This window comes from Chrysemys picta, chromosome 5 (assembly GCF_011386835.1).
Source record: "Chrysemys picta bellii isolate R12L10 chromosome 5, ASM1138683v2, whole genome shotgun sequence".
NCBI lineage: Eukaryota > Metazoa > Chordata > Testudines > Emydidae > Chrysemys > Chrysemys picta.
In genome coordinates, this window is record NC_088795.1 from 54847857 (window position 1) to 54873743 (window position 25887).

Genomic DNA, 25887 nt, shown 5'->3' on the forward strand with positions numbered 1-25887 from the left:
TATGAAAAAAAAAGACAAATAGAAGTAATTCTACTTAAAAAACAAATCTGTGCAACTAGTTGCATTGTATATGGATATTTAACTTCTTGTTTGTGAATTCATACCAATTTCTAGCTACTGTACTTATAAAAGTTCAAGGGAAGTAACGGAAGCCCCCATCACTGGAATAATTTAAAACTGGACTGGACAAACCATTTGAGAATATACTAGCAGGAGAGGGATAAGAGAAGACTAATACAAGTTCTCCCTCTCTAATTTATATGACAAAATAGTTTCTCTCATAACCTCTGCTCAACAGTCAGCTGAGAAGTGAAATTCATATAGGTTCCCAAGTGCACTGAGTGGAGTTCACAGTTTTCTGCTCTCTCAATATTGCCATATTGGATTTTGTGTCAAGACAAAAATAAATTAAAATCTCTTATCAATGTGAAGGTATTTTTGAGCTAAATTCTGAACAGACTTAAACCCTGTACAACCTCCTCTAACACGGACAAGACTGCCTGGTTGACCAGGGCCAATTCCTGCTCACCTTATTCTTGGGACTAGTGCCTTAATTTCAGTGGGACTATTTGCATGAATAAGGCAAGCAGGATTTGGTCCTGCATAGGTAACTCCAAATAATACCATAGGGAATTGTGTGCATAAAATCCCACACAATTTCCTGAATTAGAGGATAGAACTAAAAGTCTCAGGTAGAACCTATGTCACAAATTTAAGACAAATCAGTAGGATACATTGATTGCCCTTCCAAACAAACACTACCAACAATTTAAGATTTTTTTATGCTTATGTATTTCAGCCAACACTTTATTTTTTTAAAAATTATTTGGCTAGTAATTAGTCTATAAAATGGATTAGTGTTTTCATATTAAAGTGAATATTGCCAATTTGTCATTTAGACTTATCTATGTATAACATCATTTTTTGAAACGTAAAGACCTTTGAAACACAGATGTGGAGTGCATGTGTAGTCAGCGAAAACTAGAAATATTAGCCTAAATTTTAATAAGGTTTGTACCTACCTGATTAGCCAGATTTCAGTATATGTAATTAAACAAGCATAAATATTTTCTAGACAAGAAAGATGGAAGGATAATTACTTGTTAGATGAAAACATGATTTTATAAACTTTCATGAAAATGTTTTCAATTTCTTTAACTTTAAGTCACTATACTTAAATTAATATTTACTATAAATCAGCAAGCCGAGAAGTTCATACATAACAAAGGTCTTTATGTTATTTTATAATTTGTGCCTCAGTTTGTGGGAGGTGCAGTGGTATAAGGACTGAGTCTCATCATTATCTTCCCTTCCTGGCTGATACCATTTTAGGTCACGACTGTCTTCAACTTATTTATATATAGTGTCTTAGCTTTTGACGTCTACTACACTAGAATATATGCTGGTTAACACCTAACGGTTTGTAACATAGTTAGAGGATGCCAGCTCTGTTACCAGTCTAAAAAAATTAAACCACTAGGAGGAGGACTCTACTCCCAACATAACCAGTTAGATATCAAACTTTCAAATGTCAGGAACAAAATATTTTAAATCACTCATTAAAAAATGCCATGATTAGTGGATTTAAATAACTGCCACACTTTAAAGGAGCACGTTTTGCAACTGCTGACGGGGTAGTAAGAAAAATGTGTAGCCTGAACTTAATTGATGAAATGCATCCGGTACCACAACGGAGATCAGATAGCTCAAACCCCGCATTAAAAGCGAGAGGAACCCCCAGCGGCTTTTGCTAATAAGTTATACGCAGCAGCAGCCGCAACCTGCAAACCAGGCTCATCCGCAGCACTGAATCGGGCTCCCTTTCCCGAGCAACCTCCTTGTTTGGTACCCGGCCGCAAGTCTCCTCAGCAGCAGGGGGCAGATAGTGGAAGCACCCACCGATCGCCACCCATCCACCCCCTGGCTCGAGCCCCAATGGGGAGGGAAAGAAAGGGTGACAATAAAGAAGGGGCGGCAGATCCCCCAGCATTACCCGCACCTCGTGAGGGGGCAAGAGCAGGCATGAGTGGGCAGAAGGGAGCAGCAACCTCCACCCACGCAGGGGGGAAGCGCAGCAGCTAACCGGGGCCCCCTGCTCGCGCTCTCTGACCCAAGTAGTTGCAAGCCCCTAACAAACTCCCCAGAGCCGCGCCTGCAGCAGCCCTGCCGTTCTGGGGCTTTGCTGGGCTGGGGCAGGTGAAATGCCCAGCCCGGAAGGAAGGCTTTGCAAAGCTCCTGGCTCTCGCATTTTCCGGGCTCTGCGTCTCGGGTAGCACCAGAACATTGAAAAACTTGATTGGAGCGGCGGACGGAGGCTTCACCTGAGGTGCCCCCCTCCAGCCCGTGCTCCCCTCCCCACGCAGCCAGAGACCCCGAGCCCCGGCCCGTCCGCACGGTCATTACCTGGCTCGCAGCAGGGCGCCTACCGCGCAGAGAGACTCGAGTCGCGCTTCCCTCCCGGGGCGCCTGTCACTCTGCAGCTGGGTAACCTGCTATTTATAGTCCGGAGCCTCTGGCCGAGACAGCGAGAGGAAGCCAGGAGCTGCGGCGCTGCTGGGCAGCGAGACCCGGCCACCCACCCTCTGCCCGCAGCCGCAGCGAGAAGTTGCAGCGTCCGCCTCCCTCCGGGCGCGTCTCCTCCCAATGTCAGCGCAGCCCGCCGGCGGCGGCCCCCAGCTCGGCAGCGGCCCCGGAGTTAGTGCCCCTGGCGCCCGTCCGCCCGCGGGGAGAAGAGGAGCCGCGCGCTGCCGCCGCCGCCGTCTCCCTGCCTGTCACTGCGCAAAGCAGCCCCGCCAAGCCGCGCTCAGAGCGAGGTGACCTGCCGCGGCTGGAGGAGGGGAGAGCGAGCTGGCCGTGTGGGAGGGAGAAGCTGCCGCTTGCCAATCCCCTCCAGCCGCCCAGAGGAGCCGGGCGTCCGCTGCAGCTTCCCCTGGGGCCACAGGCCGGCAGCGTGGGCAGCGCTCCCCTGAGTCCGCCCAGCCCAGCAGTTCCCGGGGCACTCTGCCAAGGGCTGGAGACCAGGGCTCCTCCCCACACACCTCTAGGAAAGGGTCAATCCCCGACCTCGCCCCCAGCTCCTCCTCCGGTGGAGAGGCCGGGACACAGCCAGCCAAGTGGATGTCCCCAGGGAAGTATTAGTCACGCCTCCCGCCAGCTAGAAATGGGGCATTTTAGGAAAAATAACTCCATTAACTGCACTGGACTAGAAGAGTATTTGGGGTGGTGGGTGTCAAAAGCTTGCTAATGGAGAAGGGATTTTACAAAGGGACAGGCCTGATGATGTACCTGCCCCACATCTAGCAGAGCATGAACACTTTGCCCCTCAGCATCTTGCAGGACTGTCATCATAATATCCAATGTTTGGCAAAGATTAATATGCTATTATGCTGTAAAGTGATAATGGCTGTCATCATGTACACCCTCACAGAGTGCGTTAGGCTAAACGGAAAGACCAATTCAATGCCCTTCATGCGCTGATAGCTGACAGCAATAGGAAGCCAATACCCAAGGCAATGGGTTGCATGGCGAGGCCTATCAGAAGCTAAGCTACATAGGCTGAGGGGTTTTCCTTTGACTAGTTGCAAATGTAGGGGTGAGGTGATTGATTGCAGATGTGTAGGTGGGTGTTGGGGTGGGAAAGCATTCAGTCAGCCAGAGAAGCAGTTGAGAGTGTGGCCCTGAAAGGGAGATACAGATGCTGGTGGCACAGAACCCTCTGGAAAGGCAGGCTTGGAATTTGTGAGCAAGGAAACTGCCTCCGGTTTTTTTCCACTGTGTTTGGGGAAACAGGAACTTGTGTACATTCTCGGTAAATAAACACCATTACACCAAAGAAATACAATACCTGATTTGTAGCCTGCTGGTGTGCTGAGAACACTGTTTGCCATGTAGACCAGTATTGTCTCCTTGTACCTCTCCGCTGGAATGTCAATATCCATCCATTGTCTTATACTTCGGGGGGAGGAAGGGGAGAGAGAGAGACAGGGACCATCTTTTCTGTTTCTACAGCTCTCAGTGGGGTCCTGGTCCATGGCTAGGTCTCCTGAGCACTACAATAATACAAATAATTTCTCCTGCCAGAAATAACCTTACAAGACCCAAAATATTGGCTAACCATTCAGGCCAAAAGTGGCAACAGTGTTCACACTATTTTAACTATATAGATGCCTCTTTCTGCAAGAGATAAAACAACCAAAAGAAGCTAGGGGAGGGGATTAATCAGTTTACAATTCGCTTTTTATGCATTTGACAGCAATTTGTCTAGACTAATTTTCACATTAGTCAGATCCAGATGTTTCAAAGTGCTATTGGGATCAATGGAACTACAGGTACATAAATCACTGCAGGATTGGGGCCTTACTTAGGCCCCCCCATCCTGTAATAAAATGTGCATAAGCAGACTCCTCTGCCATCACAAAGCCCCACGGGAGATAGAGCTTTGCTGGATGTTTGGGTCCACTCAAGCAGGGCTTATTGCAGGATCAGGCCTTAGGTTTTGCTATGCTGAAAAATACCTTTATAGCCATCCATTGGTGAGCAGAAAAACCCTGTGCATTTTTTAAATGATTGATTTTGAAGAGTACATATATTTAAAGAGGGTTTTGTCAGAAAGTGAGGCAGTAGGAGCAGAAGGAGAGGAGTCTGCTTTTTAGACTACTGTACATTGATCTGGTCATCTGCTCTAGTAGTATTTTGCATGGAAAATGAGGTCCCCAAAGTGTGGGGCACACCTCCTTAGGGGGGCCATAGCAGGTCTGGGCCAGTCCCCATAGGGGCATGGAGGGAGCACAGGCCAGCCCCACCCACCCCTGGCCCCAGCTCCGGCATCACTCAGCAAGCCATACCCAGCTGCCAGCTCCCACATTGCATCCCGGTTGCGCCTGCCCCTGCTCCCAGCCTTGATTTCCTGCCACAACCTCAGCCCCTTTACCCCTGTCTGCACCCACCCCAAGGCCATGGGCTACTCTGGAGGAGGGGTGCAGAGAGGGGTAAGGGGGGCGGGGAAGACTGCTGTACTAGAGGAACATGCACTCACTAGACATATACTACATAGATTTTTAAGGCCAGAAGGGACCATTGTGATCTAGTATGACCTCCTGCATGCCACAGAACTTCCTTGTATTAATTCTTGTTTCAAGTTCAATAGCATCCCATTCATAATTTCATAGAATTCATGTCAACATGGAAACAAAAAGCAAAAATACATTCCAGAAAAATCCCAAGCCAGCCAAAATAAACTAAATTTTTATTATGGAGACAGAACGTGAAGACATATTATAGCACCAAAATTTTCAGAGTTGGGAACCGTATTAAGGCATCAAAATAAATGGCCTGATTTTCAGGGTTGTGGCGTTCACTTTGAGTTCAATTGGTGCTGGGGATGTTGAGTGCCATTGGCCTCGTTAGCACTACAAAAGTAATTTCCCCTCTTTTGATATTCAGCCCTTCTGGTCAAATGTTGAGACTAGGACACTTCCACCTTAATTGAATTGGCCTCATTAGCACTGATCCCCCACTTGGTAAGGCTACTCCCATCTTTTCATGTGCTGAGATAGATATAGATATACACACACATAGACACACACACACTGCTTATTTTATTTTTCACTCCATGCATCTGATGAAGTGGGTTTTAGCCCACAAAAGCTTATGCCCAAATAAATTTGGGTCAGTCTCTAAGGTGCCACAAGGACAGCTCATTTTAATTGAAAATAAGGCCATTATTTAAGTGCCTTAATATGGATTTAGGTGGTTGGACCAACACCTAAACCATGTCATGAGAACCACTCACCACAAGTGTGCCTCCTCCTGGCCACTCTGGGGATTAATTCTTTACAGGTCTGAGTCTTTTCTATTGCTTGCTGCATACATTGTTGCCCCTGTCTCACTCTTTATGAATCAGGGTGTTCCCTCTTCATGAGGTTATCCTCCAGCCAGGTCACCAGGTATATTTCCCCCTTCCAGTGTTACTAAAGTCTTTCCTTACCTACAGCTTTTCTATTCACTGCTCTTATGGTGCCAATTCCCCAGTAGCTGATAGGGGAGACATGCCCCATCCTCTACTCTGGGGGTTAGCTCAGGAACCCTCTCATCAGCAGCTACTGTCTGTTCCATTGTAAACCTTACTACCTTTTCCCTGAAGCATTCCTAACCTTCTAGCCCCTCCCTTTCTCTAGGTTTGGAAGCCACAGAACTTCCTCCTTTCTGAGAGTAACTGTAGGTTACTTGCCTCTCTAGTCCCTATCATACCACCCTTCTTCCTAACCTTTGTCAGTAATCAGTTCCCTGGCTTTATAGAAGCCCTGCCTGTTCCTGCACAGGTGAGCTTCCCTTAATTAGGGCTTTCCTAAGGGCCTTCATTTTCCCACCTTGCAACTTAATAGATTAATTGGCCCCTCTGGCCTACATTAACCCTCTCAGGGCGAGTGTGGGGAAACACATCCTATCACACAACAAAACAAATCTCTGGGGAAGAATAAATGCTAAACAACAACAAGCTAGATTGGTACTGCTCTCTGCACAGAACTGTCACTGCAGACCAGCTCACTAAAGTGAAATCTGTTAAGCTAAGACAGACTCTTACCAAACACAAAAAGAGTGACCAGGAAATCCACATCAGATTGCACTTCATGTTGTCATTTACACCTGTGCAAAATGGGTATAAAATGCTATCATTATGATTTGATTGCATCTTATGCTCACTCTGCACTTACTCTGCATGAAGGTAAATAACTGCATAAGGTGCACTGGAGAATGAGGGACTGTGAGTAGAAACTGAAAAAAACACAAAGCACTGTGCAAAGCAAGGTCCTGGTCCTGTGAGCTACTCCATGTGGGCAGCACTGTGTACCCACTGATTTCAGTGAGGATCTGGGCAGAAGTCTGCCCACACAGAACAACTTGGAGGAGCAATACTCAAGAAAGGAACAATTGTACAACAAATATGACAGAGGTGAAACTGCAACTGAGAGACTGTTCCTACTACAATGTATAAAATACAACAGAGGGTGGGGGGGAAATATTTAATCAAATTATCAGAAATGATCAATGACTTTCCATCATAAGACAATGAGGATATACAATGCGTGAGCCCTGGAGAAAGGAAAGAGACAGCAGAGATAGCATCACACACTGTAGCAACCTGCTACCAAATCAGAAATGGGCAAACACAACATGAAGCCCTATCCTGGGTAGATTGTTCCTATTGCTGTCAGATACTAGTTGAAGATTCTGTTTCCTTTACATTTTGGCAACATTTATATAACTTGTCATGCCAATAAGGTATTATCAAAATGAAGTGGATTGAACTGACTGTTTTCCTACTAGTTGGAGACATGAAACATGTATATCCCCACTCATCTAGGAAATTCCAGGTCTATCGCCAGAGTAGTTTCACATCTTGACTCTCCGTGAGAAAAGAAGTCAGTGCTTAAAAAATCCCACAAAGTAACTAGAACTCCACTATTGTCTTTCTTCCAATACAGTTACCCAAGTGTAGTTATTTATATCTATACAAAATGGATATAGAACAAATAAGAAAGGTAGAGTTTTACCCCCACTTTACATTCACTTTGCATAGGTGTAAATGACTGCACAGAATGTAGCTGCTGGAGAATCTGGTGCAGTGGATCAAATTAGTGCAAACGCTGTTGAATTCAAGAGGAGAAGGTGCAAAGGCCATTCTTTTTATTAGGTCAATACATACATTAGAAATACACAAGCTTTCTGGGCAAAATTTCAACTAACAGGTCTGAAATGTTTAGTTTCAGCCAAAAAATCACATAACTCTGTTTTATCACAAAAGGCAAAGTATTTCTAATATCTTTCAGTAACACTTCCATGGGGCACAGGGTCCAACAGTTAGCTTACTGTCTAAAACAATAGCGTCATCAGAAAAGCTGCAATGCAAACTGTACATGGTTCCCTACTTGCTGATAAGAATTTGCCATTCCTTTTTTCGCAGTATGATTTTCAGACAAGATTTGTGTGATGCCAGAATAGATCTATTTCAATGTGATGTTTTGAAGCCCACTAGAAACATCAAAATATTAGGAACAAATAGACTTCACCATCAGCAGTCTCTCCTCTATCTTTCTCAACTCCAAAAGAAAATTCATTTTAAAAATTCAGATTGTCTGAGATGCAATCTGAGTAACATCTTGGCACTTTTCACTTTGTTCTATGTGTTGGGCTCCTGGTTTTGCATTCAAATCTCAATCCAATCATCCACTAGCAATCTAAGTTAGGACTCTAACATTACCTCCGTCTGGGAAGAGAATTAATAACAATTTCTCCTCAGACTCTTGGCCTTTAAAGGGCTCAGGAGAATCTAGAAGTTATCTTGAATTTAATTGTTCCTTGTACAAAGCCCCATATTCCCCTCTGGTTTAGTCCATGGAGAGGAATCTGTACCTGTTTCCTGATAGGAATGCAAAGGCCAGGAGTCGACAAAATTTGCCCTAACTAGCTAATGCTTTTAGCAAACCCTCGGATTCTACAGAGGCGTTACCTTTTGACTAACTTTCCATCATAGTTTAGTACAGATTAACTCATGTAGGCACCAAATACACATAACTGGGCTGTGCAAAGATTTTCCCTTTATCTCCTATCTATCATACAGATCACATCCATACTCCCACTCCCTCACCTTTTTATACTGGTCACAGCAGGGCTTTTAAAAAGAACCTGCTTTACTACACAGATGTGCAATCATTTTTGAAATCCGTGTGGAATGTTCTTACCCTCTGTGTTTCATTTCACAATCTGATGCCATTCAAAAATAGCAGTCTTCCTTCTGTGCATCATGCTGGACTAATGTTTTTGGGTAAATGCTTAATCTAAAATCATCCATTCCCCATGTAGGTCTTACAGTGGGAGGAGGTGCTCAGCCAAGGACTGATACATAACAGTTCCCTTTTCAAGGGACAGAGACAATAGGAGGCCCTGCACTCAGGGGACCATGGGAGTGAGCTGCTTCCTTCATGTGCACCAGGGATATGCATTGTCCTAAGGGGGTTGGGAGAAGTTGGGACTCAGGAGCAGGCTGGATAATCCTAAAAGATGCTGAAGAGCTCAGGAAGGGATTGCATGTACCCTGGGGCACGCACACCCACTATTCAGATATGTGCCTTTCTAGAACACTCTAACCCCTAATTATGGGGGGAGGGATAGCTCAGTGGTTTGCACATTGGCCTCCTAAACCCATGGTTGTGAGTTCAATCCTTGAGGGGGCCACTTAGGGATCTGAGGAAAAAATCAGTACTTGGTCCTGCTAGTAAAGGCAGGGGGCTGGACTCAACAACCTTCAGGGTCCCTTCCAGTTCTGCATGATAGGTTTAATGCAATTTGAAATCCCAGTTGAAAGGCTCTGTATCAGAGCAAAGTATTATTATTGTTGTTACCATGTATTTTACAAATAATTTCAAATATACATCTCAGATTAGATGCCTGAAATCACACTCAATTTTATCAGTGACAACCATCTCTCAGCTTCTCTCCTCTAGGACAAGATGGGCCCATTTCCCCCTCCATCTGCCTGGGTTCTTTCCTTCCCTTTCTTTATTCTTGGGAGCATGCAGAAATCAGCAGGAGCCAAAGATTTGATCCTGAAACATTTACTCTGCAACAAGTCCTTACTCATACACTTAATCCCATTGAACACACAAAGATTGCAGGATCTGTCCCAAGCTCCTGCTGTAGCTCAGCAATTTAGTGTTTTGGAGCAGCACTATATTTGTGTTGATTTGTCTGCAAACATTTTTATGTTTTACTGCTATCATGAGGAATAAAGGACCATTCTATGTTCTACCATATAGTCTTTGTATCCTGAAGTAAAATCACATATGGCAGACTTCCTCTTGCTATATATAACACGTGTAGTGAGAGATAAAGCATGTTTTCTTGCCGATTCTGAGACAGACATTGCAGATGTGTAATATTGTTAAAGCTAGAATGTATGTGTTTTGCACAGAAGGAATTTCCCTACAAATTAATTCCCAATAAAGGTAATTTCTTCAGAATAAGCACTGGAATCAACTGCTGCAATACTGATTAGCCTAATCAATCAAATTATTATTTTTGTAAAGACTGTTTAATAGCAGACAATGTATGTCCAAATCCAAAATGTATAACCCTTATGCCATGGTTTTTGCACTTGTTATATATTTTTATTATTGCTTTTTTATTTTTAGCTAACATAGAAGTTGCTAAGTAGTTGCTAAGTTATACCATTATAAACTAAGTTGCTAAGTTATACCAATATAAAAATATGGGTTCTTGGAAAACTATTTTAGTAAGAGCCTACAATTAGTGTCGAGCAGCTATTGTAACCACTTCCTCTCCCCCGTGATAGTTCGTTACAGATAAGGACAAAGTGATGCCAACCACTATAGATATAACATGTAAACCCTTACATTACTACAGTATTAAAGTTCTGAATTCAAACAAGAAAAAAAATCAGGGTATATAAAATGCAAGTTACTCATAGCAACTTTAACCAACCCACAGTGCACAAATAGGGCCAGATTCTGTTTCCCTTTATACTGGGATAAATTCAGAGGAATCCCACTGACTTCAGTTTAATTATTCTGAACTAACTGTGGTCCTAACTGAGAACAGACTTGCACCCACTGTTATCAAGAGGTGTATTTAAAAACCTACCAAATAATCACAGAGGAACAATCCTTGCACAGATCTCCTCCCTCTGAGCAGAAGTGGACACTCAGCCTCCCATATGCTACTGATCCCCACTTCTAGAGTCTGCAGTGAGCTCTTGGGTCTGGGGTCTGTTTTGGGGGAAGAGTTGGAGATAGGGTATGAGTGGGGGAGGGTGGCACATTATTACCCTTCATCCCCATGAATCGTAGGCAGAGCTCCCTCCCAGGGCTCCTATTGGTATCAATAATCAGGAAGTATGTTGCCAGGAAGCTGTAAGATGTGAAAGGGAGTCAGGAGCCTGAGCTGGTACAAAGGCACAAGAGCCTTTGTGTGGACGTGCCTGGCTGCATAGATCCCTGGGACTCTCCCATGACTGTAGGCCAGTCTAATGGCATATTATGTAGAGCAGTGGTTCTCAACCAGGGGTACGCAGAGATCTTCCAGAGGGAACATCAACTCATCTAGATATTTGCCTAGTTTTATAACACACTACATAAAAAACACTAGTGAAGTAAGTACAAAGTAAAATTCCATACAGACAATGACTTGGTTATACTGCTCTATATATTATACACTGAAATGTAAGTACAATATTTATATTCCAATTGAATATGTTATATGGCAAAGAAGAGAAAGTAAGCATTTTTTAGTAATAGTGTGCTGTGACACTTTTGTATTTTTATGTCAATTTTGTAAGCAAGTAGTTTTTAAGTAAGGTGAAACTTGGGGGTACACAAGACAAATCAGACTCCGGAAAGGTGTACAGTGGTCTGGAAAGATTGAGAGCCACTGATGTAGAGAGTACAGAGTGGGCAATCACTGTCTCCCAGGTAGGACAAGATTGAGGAATTGTTGAAAAGAGGCCCGTGCAACATAGTCTTCCTTTATAGTTGAGAATGATCTTGCCCAAAAATTAGGTATTGAGTTTGCATTTCCTGCCTTTTGTGTTTAAATATTTAGCCCTGGTAGGTCTATCATATGAGGTTGCATTTACATTATTTTAAAGAAAAAAGGAAGAAAAAAACACATAAAAGGGAGAGAAAATTAAAAATGTGGATCTACAGAGTTGGGCATTCGTGTGTGAAAATTACACATTCTCCCCTGTGTGGGAATAACTTCTATAGAAGAAGTTGCCTTCAGATTCTTGTGGGTCAGAGCAAACCCACCACTTAAATTGTGGATCCTTTGTAAGGACCTGCACATATTGGTCCTTTGCTGCCTACCCAGAGTTCCATCTCCTCCTACCCACCCAGTATTTTCAGAAGCTCCCTCTAGAACAGCTGCCCCAAGATCCTTCTGAAGATTCCACAGCATGAAGAGGAAACCGCACAAGTTAATACAGCTTTGGACTGTTTTCCCATCCAAACTATTGGGTTGAAGTATCTGGTGGAACTCAGCCAGCTTCCCTGTCCCACACCCTCTAACCCTCCAGAGCCAATATCTGCAGAGTCCCCATGGAGGGGCCTCTGGGGGCTTGGGGAAAAGGAGGGAGCATTATATAGAGGAAAAAGTTCCCCTTTCAAAGGCACAGGCTCCCACTTGCAAGACCTGGGTAGGAGCATGAGGCCCTTATTTTTGAAGCAGGAAATGGAAGTTGGAATGTACCAGGCTACGAGTGAAGTTGCACTGAAATGGGCTGGTAGTGTAGTGTACTTAGTTATTCTTGTATTAGTCCTGGAATTGCAACATGTGTGAAAGGAACTGAAATGAGAGATACAATACATAGTAACAACTTAGATTAGAAGAGCTAAGGGCAGATTTCATGAACTGAAGATCAAAATTTTTAATGCTTTCGTGTCAGTCATCACTCCGCTGCACTCTCTTCTTGTACACTGAAACTTTCTTAATGTAGCTGGCACTGCTAAAATTAAAATGACCAAATTCAGCATTTGTGAGACTGATGTGGTAACAGAGATGATCAAACCAAACTCTGAATAAGTACTGAGAAGCCCAATAAGATCAGCTGCTCTTTGAGCTGTTGCAGTCCTTCACTTATCATTGACATTTATTACCTCAATTTATTACCACTGGCAATAGTAGCTTCATGTTCTTGCCAAATACTTTAACCACTCTGGTCAGTTATCGTTCCTCATGAAAAATAACCTAACAGCAGAAATGCACACAAAAGAGATGGCAGATCACATTAATGAACAAAATGCAGTGAAGAAATTTCCCATCTTATTGTAAACTAATAGCTTCCATTACATCATACTGTGTATGCAGTGTAATGTGTGTATGTGATTTTTAAAAAAATCATTGATTGTGTACGATTTATGTAAAGATGTGAGGGAAAATAGGACAAAAATGCCTGAATTTGGGAATTTCATGTCATTACATGATAGTATTAATACAAGTATCATAATGCATTGGTTATGACATGATTGTTATTAACTCCTCTCAGCACAGATGCGTCTGTTACACTTTTTTTTTTAGGGTTTCTGGAGCAGTTGCTCCACATCACAATAGTAAACAAGTCTGCCAGCCAGGAATATTTCTCAGATAAAGCAAAATGCCAATATATTATACTTCAAAGTGGTAACATACAGCATAATAGTATAAAGGATAAAATGTCAGGGAGCATTTCCAAAGAAAATGTTTCTCTAAAATTGGATCTTTATGTGAAGTATAGATGCTGACCAGACAGGGAGAATCCAGTATGTTTTAATCTAAATCACATGCAATTTCCAGGATTTAAGATCAAATAGTAACAGTATGAAAAGGATTTATTGCCTTACATTGTATCAAACATACAATCAACTATTTAAGAATAAACGAAGAAAATGTCTTTATTTGCTGATAATCCCCCCACCCCACCCCATCCAAAAAAAATCCAAAACCCAACTAGAGTAGTGGTTTGAGGTCTCCACTCCGCAGGCTAGGATAATGCCAGCTTGTTAAAATAGAGACATTATTCAAAAAAGATAGAAAGAACTGAGACCTTCTGAATCTGTGACATACAAGCTATTGCAGCTAATCTTTTCACCAGACTTCGAAAGTAGGTGTTGTACGGGGAACAAGTAAAAATTTTTTACTCCTCCTGCCCTTTACCATCCAACCACTTTCTATAGATACTAAAAAAACCCTTTTTGATACTTTCATTTATGTCAGCACACACCCTCTCCCTCCCCCATGTTTTTCCTTTCCTTTCGTTTACATGGCTTGAGTGAAATACACAGATGTTTGGAAATATGCAGGCATATAAAGATATGTGGGTACGTATTTTAAGCACTCATAACTGATCAGAAATTTAACTTTGATCAGGGCCGTATTAGGTGGGAGCATAAAGTCTGAAGGCACTATTTACACTTTGTTTTGCAGACCCCGAAACCACAAAAATCTTGCCCTGGCTCCATGTTTCATTGAATAACAGATCAAGTTTGTCAAAAGGTTCACCGTCGTTCTTTAATCTTTGAAATAAACCTACTCCTGTTTGTGGCATTGCATCAAAATCACACAGAACTTGCAGTTGGAATGTGAAATGAGATTATTACGTATGTCAGTTTCCATTGAATTTCAGTTTGCACTTTTGAGTTTTGCAAACCTGAAATTCAAAGAAGCTCAGGAGGGGATGCAAACCCAAACAGACAGCAACTGAAAGAAGGAGAACTGGGACTGCTGCATTTGGCACAGCTCTACTGAGAGGTGCATTTAGAATTCCCTTTCTGTTTTGTTTTCACTATATTCTTTCCCTTCCAGAAGTTGCACAGAAGAACATTTAAATTATATTCAGTTGTAACCAAGCTAATCATGATGTCACACATTTAGATTAGAACCTAAGCAACAGCAATGGACAACATCTCAAGGAGGGATAAGTACAGTTTCAGTTCAAGAACAGAGAGAGAGCAAGAATAGATGCTGAAGAAAATAAGGATGATGCAATGGGAGCCTTTCCACTGACTTCAATGGGCTTTCAGTCAATGCCTATGAAGCTATTCCTCTCATTGCAACAAACCCTTCCCACCCTCCTCACCTTCCCACATCATATATATCCCTAGGGTGACCATATTTTCCAAAGAGAAAATGGGACACCACATGGAGCTGGTCTGAGCCCTCCCTGCCACCCTCCTCTGAGAGGCTGGGGTCGCTGGAACTGTGCCTCTCCCCGCGTCTCATTCCCATGAGGCTGAGGTCCCTTGTCGCTGGAACCCTGCCTCTCCCCTCCCCCGCCAAACACACACAAGAGGCTGTCGTTGCCGGAACCCTGCCTCTCTTCCCCACCACCACCCCACCCTGCCTCCCACTCTGCAAGGGGCTATCAAGGGGCCACCCCGCACATTCTTCCACACCACACTCCACTTTTTGACAAAAGTGGGCATTTGTCCTGTTTGCTCTTGCCAACTGATCAAGTGCAAATGGGACAAATGCCCACTTTTGCAAAAATAGTCGGGACAGCTGACTATACTGCTGAAATACATCTGCTGAAATGATGAAGAGATGTGGAGCCTGCACAAAAGAAGATAAAGGTATGGAATAAACAAGAAAACCTTCTGTGGAGAAGTTCTATAGCAGTGGCTCTCAAACTTTTGTACTGGTGACCTCTTTCACATAGCAAGCCTCTGAGTGCGACCCCCCTTATAAATTAAAAACACATTTTTATATATTTAACACCATTATAAATGCTGAAGGCAAAGCGGGATTTGGGGTGGAGGTTGACAGCTCGCAACCCCCCATGTAATAACCTTGCGACCCCTGAGGGGTCCCAACCCCCAGTCTGAGAACCCCTGTTCTATAGAATGTAATGGATGATTAAAAACTTTCTATAAGTTTTCAAACCCATACTATAAAAATCTTCAGAGAAATGTCTGCAGAGTCCTACTAAATTTCTCTAGAACCTTGTGAGCTTCATCCCTATCCAATTCTATGGAACCTTTTCATATGATGAGATAAAAAATAAAAAAAACTCATGGTCAATTATCTTCAAATAAATACCAGTTAATGTGAAGTAGTCTTTATTTAATAATGTAAACTTTTACTACATTTCATTTAATTTTTAATTATTGTAATGTATTAAGCCTATAAAATGAACAAGCTTATGACTAAGTGTATCTATATGTGTATGTTTCAGAGGATCATTTAAGATCTGAAGCCTACACTAACTTACCTGTGCCTCTTTGGTCTAGGAATTGGGCCAGAAATCTCATGGCACAGGCTTTCTTGTGAGATTTCTGGTACTTCCTGGTTCCATCCAGGTAGGAAGTATAATAGATAGGTTTATGGCAGTATTCCTTTACTTCTATTTCCAGCTGAATCACGTAGTGGAGAGGTGTGTGGAAAAAATCCCCCAACAAAGAGAGAAAAATGGTTATAAAAAGACTCCAAAGAGAGACTGCTGAACTTGAATTAATATGCAAATTAGATACAATTAACTTAGGTTTAAACAGAGACTGGGAATGGTTGGGTCATTACACTAATTGAATCTATTTTCCCATGTTAAGTATCCTCACACCTTCTATGGGTCATCTCGATTATCACTTCAAAAAAATGTTTTTCTCCTGCTGATGATAGCTCATCTCAATTGATTGGCCTCTTACAGTTGGTATGGCTACTTCCACCCTTTCATGTTCTCTGTATGTATAAATATCTTCTTTCTGTGTGTTCCATTCTATGCATCCAATGAAGTGGGCTGTAGCCCACGAAAGCTTATGCTCAAATAAATTTGTTAGTCTCTAAGGTGCCACAAGTACTCCTGTTCTTTTTGCGGATACAGACTAACATGGCTGTTACTCTGAAACCTATAAAAAGATGGGTCTCTTATTTTACACAAACCTATTCATTCTTCCCTAGGGCCAGAATTTGGTTCTTAGGGCCCAATTGAATTGACCTCAGCCCACACTGAATAGTGCCTTACTCTGGAAGAAGTCCCACTGATATTAGCTGGATAACTGACAATGTAAGATACCATTCAACATGAGTAGAGGTGGCTGAATCTAGACCTCCATGCTAGAGTGAGACTTTATATCTAGCTCCGAGTATTGTCATTGCATTACCATGGGAGGAGCCTAGGAAGGAATTGTGTCTCTGAAAGTAACACTTTCTTTCCTATTTCCCCCTTGTTTTAGCATGCAGTTTATTTCCCACTACCCTTTGTTCCAGCTCAGTTGTGCTGAGTGGAATATTGCATGCTTGTACATTTCGGGGACACAGTCTCCCCACCCAACTTGTTTGCAAGGTAGTAGTGCCCCTGCAGAACCTGTTCTCCCCTCTTGTCCTCACCCAACCCCAAACTCCTGATCCAGGTAAGCTTTGTGTGGCCTCCCAGGGGGTGGGGCCTTATACCTCTTACTGCTCTGCCAGGATCAGTAGGAACTACATTATAATCCAGTCCTGAACTGGCAGGTGCAGTTGGAGAAATCTAGTAATGTGTTAATAAAAAGCCTGATTAAGACCAACAAACCTGCCAGAACTTCATAAGAAATGATGCCTTCAGTCAAATCGTGCCATGGTATAAGTGGCAAATGCCTGCTTGCACCCATAAATGGGAATTTAATGCGTAATCTGTCATGCATGATAATGAAATTTTTACCCCAATGTTTTATATATTAGAATAATTTTCTGATTAGGCTCTGCAGAACAAAAGCATTGTATGTTATTACACGCCATACTATGATGAAGAGATATTAACATAACATCTCCATTTTTATGTTGCTAGGCTATTGCAGTTAAAGGTAAGTTCTTGTTCTTCCTTTACAAAGATAAAAAATAAACAAAACAAAACAGTAAAGCAGTACTGCATTCATTGGAGAACTATGCAGCAATCAAACAGAGCTCATATTTTTCAGTTAACAGACATATTTTAAAGACATGCAGCAGAAAGTTAAAACCATAAAAGGGATATAGCTTTTATGGTAGATACAAATCTACCTATTATCTCTATGATGGTGGTGTGACATATATATATATGATATGGTACAGCAGAGGAATCAGCATTGTCCAGTCCGCCATTAAATTCAAAATCCGTGATGATTCTTGCAGTACTGCCTTCCTTTTTCTATATACATTTAGAAGGGCAAGGTGAGAAATGGAGGTACTGAGCAATAATCAGCTCTCCTTATAAAAAAAACAATACTGACAGGAATAACCTCCTGAATTATAAAAGTCATCACTGCATAGCTCTGGAGAAGGGATTACTAGTGAGTCAGTTTATTAGAGCTTCCAGAGTTTGTACCTTACTCCGGAGACATTTTAGTTACAGGCTAATCAACTGGAAAAGATATTTGAAGGAAAAGGATATCCTAGTTGATATAGTTCACGAAGCATTAGCTAAGCCTCATGAGTCTGATGGACAACAAATTATTGTTGAAACAGCTCAAATCTAGAAAGCATTTTTCTGTGTCATTTGTTCTTCTTTGTCACCTAAAATAGTTCTGCTGCATGCATTTATAGTCTATATTTATAAAGGACAAATTTATTCTCCCACCATTTTGCTTTATGTATTTTTATTTTTTGCTTCTTCTTTTTTTTTCTGAGATGAGAGACAGGAACCTGCAATCTCTCTGACAACAGCCATATTTAAAACTGTTATAGCCTGATTCTCATTTACTCTAAGGCCACTTTACATCACTCTGGCAGAACAAAAGGGATTTAAGAGAATGTAAAACTGTAATTTACACCTCCTTTAAGACCCCATTATCCAGTCAGGATGGTGTAAGTAGCATTGGAGTAAATGAGGATCTAGCCCTAAGTGTTTACTATTAATATTGTACTAAATGTGCCACTTTGCTACAAACTTATAGCTTGAGACATTCAACCTTGTGACCCAAACATAAAAGAAGGGCTAGGAAAGGATCTTTTGCAAATAAGAGGGTGGATTATTCAGTACCAGATATATGGGCTATGTGGGTTTAGAGTATATGTATACTAATGGTATCTGGCAAGTAGCTAAGCATTTTTATTCAGTACCATCCCTCAGGGTACTGGTTAAAATGTCATGTGTTTGTTTTGTTTGTTAGAATAAGATTTCTGTGATAACTGTTTGGATCAGGACTGGCTCTAGGCACCAGCAAACCAAGCACATGCTTTGGGCAGCACAATTTAAGGGGAAGAATTCTGGAAACCCTCCCCCCCCCCCCCTTTTTTTTTTTTTTCTTTTTTTTTGCTTTGGCAGTTGTGCTCCCCGAGGTGTTCTTTTTTTTGGTTTTGTTTTTTTGCTTGCAGCGGCAAAAAACCTAGAGCCGGCCCTGGTTTGGATACACAATCTGGCCAGGGGATCTTCACAAGGATTCAGAGCCTGAACTTGCTTTTGTTGAATACAAGGGCCTTGCCTTTGACTTCAACTACAGGACAATGGGGACTTAAATTAGAATTGGGTGCTTCTGTCTACATGAAGGTGAAAAGTTATTGTCACTGCTTCGGGTACTTGTTTTATCACAATGGTCTATATTTATAATTAACTTTTTATTCCTATTATGAGTACAAGGGAACAAATATATTAGAAATTATTTGTATTTTAATATATTTTTCTCCTGGTGAGTCTATTTTCACCATAAAGGAGAGGATTTTCAAGGCTGCCTAGGGGATTTGGATGCTTTGAAAATGCCACCCTAAGAATTCTCATTAGTCCTGATCCTGCACCATTGAATCTAATGTCTTGAGTGGGAGCAAAACCAAGCCCACTTTTGCACTGCTTTATCACCAGGGTTGAATGCCATTTACTACCATATTTCTCAGAATTGTTTTTTACAGATAATTTGTATAGCTTCTGTGTTACTGCTAGTAGAGTCGCTGTATTTGAGATTAAAAATATTTAAATCTTGTGATTTGACACTCTTCTCCCCTTCTTATATTACCAGTTTGCATGATATTTATCTATAACGGAGAGCCATCCTGCAGGTGAGTGTAATCTTATTGTTTTCTCCATTAGCCTTGCTCACTTGAAGCCAGATGCTGCCGCTGCCCTTACTTACATCAGCCCATTGACTTCAGCTGCACTACTCAAATTAGCAAGTGCTGCAGGTTGAGGCTGTTTTTTATGTTTTATAAGTCTCTGGAGACTTCTGAAATTCCTCTCATTCAGGAGTTTAAATATATTGGCCATAGAAAAATGAAGCAAGTGTTTCATGGGCTAGCTTTGATATCACTAGGTACCACTGGGGATGCAGCCTATAACTCAACCCCCCAGTTTAGAATCCCCATTGTTGCCTGAATCCCATCACTGCCATGGATAACTTCGGTTTTAAGAGATTTGCATGAATACTCCACTGCCTCCTTCTGGTGGGCTCAGTAGCTTGTAGATGTGGAAGTGTTTGTTGATGTGTTGTCATAGGAACATTTTCTGATTGGGTTAGCTGCCCTCAGAGCCAGGATTTGTGAATTTCAGGGGCATGGAAAACCTGACATGGACAAAACCTAATTATACTACTTCTCTCATTTTTAATGTTTACCTTTCTTTCTCTTTTATTTTCTTAAAGTGACACATGTATCCACGTCAGCAAATTGATATTCCCTCTGAAAGATAGGTGAGTACTTATGCATTTTAATTAACAGGAAAGGAAATGTAGTTATTTACATAGGATCTGACTGTGTCCCTCAGTTGAATATGAAGAACACTCTTCATGCAGAGATTGCACAGTGTGGAAGCTGGGGTAAGCTACCTATGCAGCAATGTTGCTCCCTCCTTGTGAACTCTACAATGGGGTCTTTCAAAGCAGTGGCAACAATTCAGATGTCTTGGAAGGGGCAAATTCTGGACTCCACCGTCCCCTCAGCCGGGACCCTGTTCCAGTCCCCGTTTGTAGCACCACTCTGTCCACAGGGACCATGGATCTCCTTCAGCTAGGAAGTCTGCCATGTCTCTTACCCACACAGTACATGAACTGGTGCCACCAGCAGTTGAGTTCTCAGCAGACTCCCCTGCGCTGTACCATACAGGAACAGACTCCCCTGGTGTGAGGTTGCAACACCATCTGGCCCAGCTGCTTCTCCTTCTTGGACGGAGGGGCGGCTGGGTCAAAATTCAGTGACGTTGCAACCAGGCAACTAGAGCAATACTCCGGACTGCTCCAGCAACAGCTGTACTGATTTAGTACACGGCTGCTGCTTAAAAAGGGTCAGCCCATGCCCCCTCCCCCCCCCCCCCAGCTCTATGGCCTATTTTACTTTGAACAAGTGCAAAACCTTGGGAGGAGATTGTTCCCATCGCCCCTGTGAGCACCACTGTCTAAAAGTCAAGGAATCTAAGTGCAAAAAAGGAGTGGACCAGAGCAGAAATGCCATAATATAATTAGAACAGTCTAATCCTGTTCACCTGTTCCCTGGGGCCCCTTCCAAGGTGGAGAACTTCCTTTAAGGAGGGTCCTACGGTCAGCTCTGCTTCCAGGAATTGGCATGCCTGGAGCCTGAGCTGGTGCAGAGGCACAGGGCCTATCTGATGATGGTCTTGGTCTTCCATGTATCTGCAGAATTTGTGGGCGAGACATAGAGACTTAGGGTAGGATTTTCAAAAACATGCATCAGTGGCCTACCTCTGCTCCTACTGAAGTCAATGGGAGCAGAGTTAGGCTACTGATGAGTACCGTATTTTCCGGCGTATAAGACGACTGGGCGTATAAGACAACCCCCAACTTTTCCAGTTAAAATATAGAGTTTGGGATATACTCACCGTATAAGACTACCCCTCTTCCAACGCACACCAAATAAAAATTAAAAAAACATCAGATTTGATTTCAATATGGTAATTTTAATTCAAATGCTTATGACATGCAGGTACTTAGCAGGAAAACTGTCACTTATAAACATAAGGCTGTTTGTCATCAAACATGTAAACATAAAACAGTGCAAGTGGATTAAACTTTTCCTAATTCACTCTAAAGCTGAAAGGAAGGATAAGACAATAAACCCATGGGAGCTGCCATGCTGTTTGTTTTCTAAGCTGTCAACCAAACTGGAACTGATGATGATAGGAGGAAGATAACAAACAATAGAGAGAGAGCAAGTGCCGGGCAAGTCCCTGGCGAGTTAGCAACGCCCATCATAACTGCAAGCTACGGTATTTTTACAGGTTTTGCTGGCATGACAGTTTCCCTTTAAAAGCCTTCAAAATCCTCCTGTTTGTCATCTGATATCATAAGTACATCAATGACATCTTGTGATACATTTGTAAGGCAGTCATCGTATGGATCGAATTCCGTATCAGATGGTGTGGTCTCAGCTTCGGCTTCCTCTTCATCTTGCCACAAGTAGTCGTCCTCCATACCATCTAATGAATTTGATATGCCACACTTCTTGAAAGACTTGATTACTGTTTCTGCATCAATATCATTCCAGGCTTTTATGACAAACTTGCACAAAACATCCAACTGTGGAGCACGCATGTTTCCTCCTTTTGTGAATGACTTTTTGCCGCTAACCATCCATTCACTCCACTGTTCTCGAATGCGATCTTTAAATGGCTTGTTTAGGCACACATCCAGTGGCTGTACCAACGATGTCAATCCTGCAGGAATAACTGCCGCATCTGTGTTTAGTCTTGCAAGCCTTTGCTTGGTGCTGGGAGTTAAATGAGCCCTGAACATATCCCACACCAGTAGACTACATTTTTGAATAAGTCCACCTGGTCGCCTGCTCCATACATTATCAAGCCATAGCTTTACCCCTTCTTCATCCATCCAGCCTTTTTCATTCACATGTACAAAACAACCAACAGGGAACTTGAGTTTCGGCATTGTTTTTCTTTTAAAAATAATCATTGGTCTCAGTTTGGCGCCATCAGCTGTGCATCCTAGTACCACTGTAAAACTGGACTTCTCATGTCCTGTTGTTTTAATTAAAATTGTTTTTTCACCTTTTTGATGGACAGTTTTATTTCCAACCATATCAAAATTCATTGGAGTTTGATCCATATTTCCAATACTACTTAACGCATAGCCATGTTTAGTGCGCTGTTGTATTATGTATCGATGGAAACTATTTACTTTGCTATCAAGATCTGCAGGTAATTTTGGGGCAATTTTCGTCTTTTGCCTCAGTACCATATTATGCCTTTCCATGAATCTAGTACACCAGGATACAGTGGCCTTAAATCTGTTGCTGTGATCTGGGTTAGATTTGGCCCACTGAAGTGCAAACAAACGTATTTTATTTCGTGTCACTACATAACCATTTTGGCAATGCTCATTCACCATGTCTGCTACATGTTTTTCAAGTTCTGGCCAATGTGGGGTGCCTCTTCTTAATGCACACTTACCCCTTGGCATACTCTTTAATGCTTTTTCATTTGCTTTCCAATCCCGAACCATCTTTTCTGTTACTCCATATTGTCTTGCAGCAGCGCAGTTATTATGTTCCATGGCAAAGTTTACAACTTTAAGTTTGAAACTGGCTTCATATTTCTTTCTTCTTGCTGGTGGAGCCATGATGGGGTTTTGACTGTTGGACATTTGTATACTGTACTGTATGTACTGGTGCTATACTGTATGAACAGGTACAGATACTGGTGCTGTACTGTATGTGGTACCCAGTATACAACAACCAGCCAATCACGGCAAGTGATGTACCTTACCGGCGATTGGCTGGTTGTTGTATACAAAGTCTGCTTGGATTGGTCAGCTCTCCCTGCCTGCCCAGCCCTCCCTGTCTCCAAGACTATCAGAGCGGTAGCGCAAACACGCCTCTTTCACCCGTCTGGCCCGCCCTTGTATCCTATTACCTCCTTCTCTGCCTCTCAGATCTCGCACATGCGTGCCTGCGCTGCTTCACTGCAGTCCTCAGGAGCGAGATCTGAGAGGCAGAGAAGGAGGTAATAGGATACAAGGGCGGGCCAGACGGGTGAAAGAGGCGTGTTTTTCTGGGCACAGCGCCGCTCTCTCTCTTTTTGCCATACCCCGGGTGTCCCGGACGCCTGCAGCTTGCTCCTCCCTTGCTGCTTTCATGCGGCTGCGGCCGTTTTTGAGCTCCCCCCACCATATGCGGTGACCGCAGATTCTCCAGTCCGGCTTGGAAGTTTCAGCACCCGGCGTATAAGACGACCCCCGATTTTTGAGAAGATTTTCCTGGGTTACAAGGTCGTCTTATACGCCGGAAAATACGGTACTTTTAGAAATACTACCCTAAATGGTTTGCCCAAGGCCACACAGTAAGTCAATAGCCAAGTTCAGAATACAACTCCCGTCCCCATGTGGGATTCAGTACACCACAGCAGCTCTCAATATATCCAGATGGACAGCTCACTTGCCTTTCTCTAATTATCATACCCTGATTAGAATTCAGAGTAAAGCTTAGCTGATAATAGAACTAATTCTGGTTGGACTTTTTCAAGGCACTAATATGCTGTTATGTAATCAGCTGATTTAATCTTTTCCTATAGATGCGTTTCTTTATTGTAAATAGATACAGAAGTTTGCTACCAGAGGTAATTGTTATTCTTTAATATAATAGAAACCTGGGCTGTTTATTCAGAGCCAAGATTTTTATGACTACTGAGCCAGCACTGCCCAGTAATTAGATCTGAAGCTCATGGCTCTTTATTATTCAGCACTGCTTTATTAGAAGGATTTCATATATGTCTATCTATATTGGTAAGCCCAAGAAGATTTTCCTCTTTTGAATATTGAACATCTGAGAGGATTTTAAATTAATAACAGCGCAATTGGTGTTTGTAGGATGCTTTTAGTGAAATAGTGATATACAGTGGACACTACAGTGTAGCTGGTCAAAAAATGGAATTTCTGTCCCATGGGAAATTCCAAGATTTCACAAGTTGGTTTAATTTTGAATCAGAACAAAAAGTTTAAAAAATCTTAACATTTTTCATGAAACAAAATATTCCAAAAATATTTCACTTTGATAAGGTTGAAATGTTTTGTCATTTTGACTGTTTTGTGGCATATATACTATAAAGTGTAAATGATAAGGTTAAAACAAAATGTTTCAAACTCCTTGAAATGTTTAATTTCAATAACTTCTCATTGAAAGTGATGAAATTGGTATGTTCCCATGAAATGTTTCTATTTCTTTGAATCAGCATTTTCTGATGGAAAACTGTTCTGCTAGAAAATTTTCAACCAGCTCTCATATACAGTGATATTAGGAAGGAGCTATGACTTTATCTTCATACTAAAAGCATGTCAAATTTAGTGCCTTCACTTGAAAGGTTTTGTACTCAGCTATTAATTATTATGACAATGTCTAGATTTGCCCAGTCAGAGACTGGGCCCTCCTGATGCTAAGCACTGTACACACACATAACAAAAAAAGACAGGTCCTGCCCAAAGGGGTTTACAGTCTGATTATTCTCAGTCCATTGTATAAATGGGGAACGTAGTCACAGATATCAGTTCTCTTGTCCAAGGTCACACAGGAAGTGTGTTGTAGAGCAAGAATTTAACCCCAGATATCCTTGGTCTTAGTTATGTGCCTTAACCAGAAGACCATCCTGCCTCCTATTTGCTTTCAAACCCTGTGGGTTCACACCTTCAAGTGTCTGAGTTTCAGGTTTGAACAAAAATCCCAAAATTTCTAAATGAAACTCCATCAAAGCCACTGAGTTTTCTGGGGTTCCTTGATATCCAGACCATGAGAAACTGCCTCATCCTTGTGAGTTCAGTGAAGAACCATAAATAAGTCCAAATTCACTTGAAACCGGATCTGGGTTCACTAGAAAGGTTTCTGAATCTTTCTACAAATCTGAGCTGGGTCTTCAGTTTGTAGTGAAGCTCCAAACTGGGGGAGATTAATGTGTTTCATACAGGATTGAAATACTGGACTGTTGTCTTTATAATGAATTTTTATTCACAATTCTATGAAAGTTTAAGCTATTTTATGCAGCAACCAAGGTTTCATCATCTGATTGAACGATGTGGGAAGGTGTCTCTTTGGGTCAGCCTTTTTAATGGTGACTTTACAAATATTTCTTTTTTTCATAAATGTTGCTATGGTTGTTCCATTTTGGAGATGATTTTATGATCCTGTTTGTTGCAGGGAATGTGCATTCTTGGGCAAGAGAGATTTCCCCAGAAGTAGGGTAATAGCATATTGGAATTAAAATGCAAGGGTTACATTAAGATACATACAATATAACACTATAAATATTTTGTTTAAATGACACAAAATTCTACAGCATAAGGTATGTAAGGGCAGAGTAGTTCCCTATCCTGGGGTGGTTGCCTGTGAGTCCCTCAGACCTTAATCACAGACCAGGCTATTTCAGGCCACCACCTATAATGCTGTTTACATATATTTACAGTCCCTCAGCCAGCTAGGGTGACCAGGTGTCCAGTTTTTGGCCAGAACAACCAG

At 42.1% G+C, this 25887-nt stretch overlaps 1 protein-coding gene across 15 annotated transcripts in view; it reads right to left on the reverse strand.

The window, feature by feature from the left end:
• Positions 1–3044, reverse strand: part of INPP4B (inositol polyphosphate-4-phosphatase type II B) — a 496579-nt gene extending 493535 nt beyond the window's left edge. For 14 of the 15 annotated variants that reach the window (XM_065596417.1, XM_065596418.1, XM_042850296.2 and 11 more), the window contains exon 1: positions 2404–3044. The gene's annotated coding sequence lies outside the window, so the exon portion shown is untranslated. The remainder of the gene's footprint in view (positions 1–2403) is intronic. The other variant, XM_042850295.2, reaches the window with a different exon arrangement.
• Between the last annotated feature and the right edge of the window lie 22843 nt (positions 3045–25887).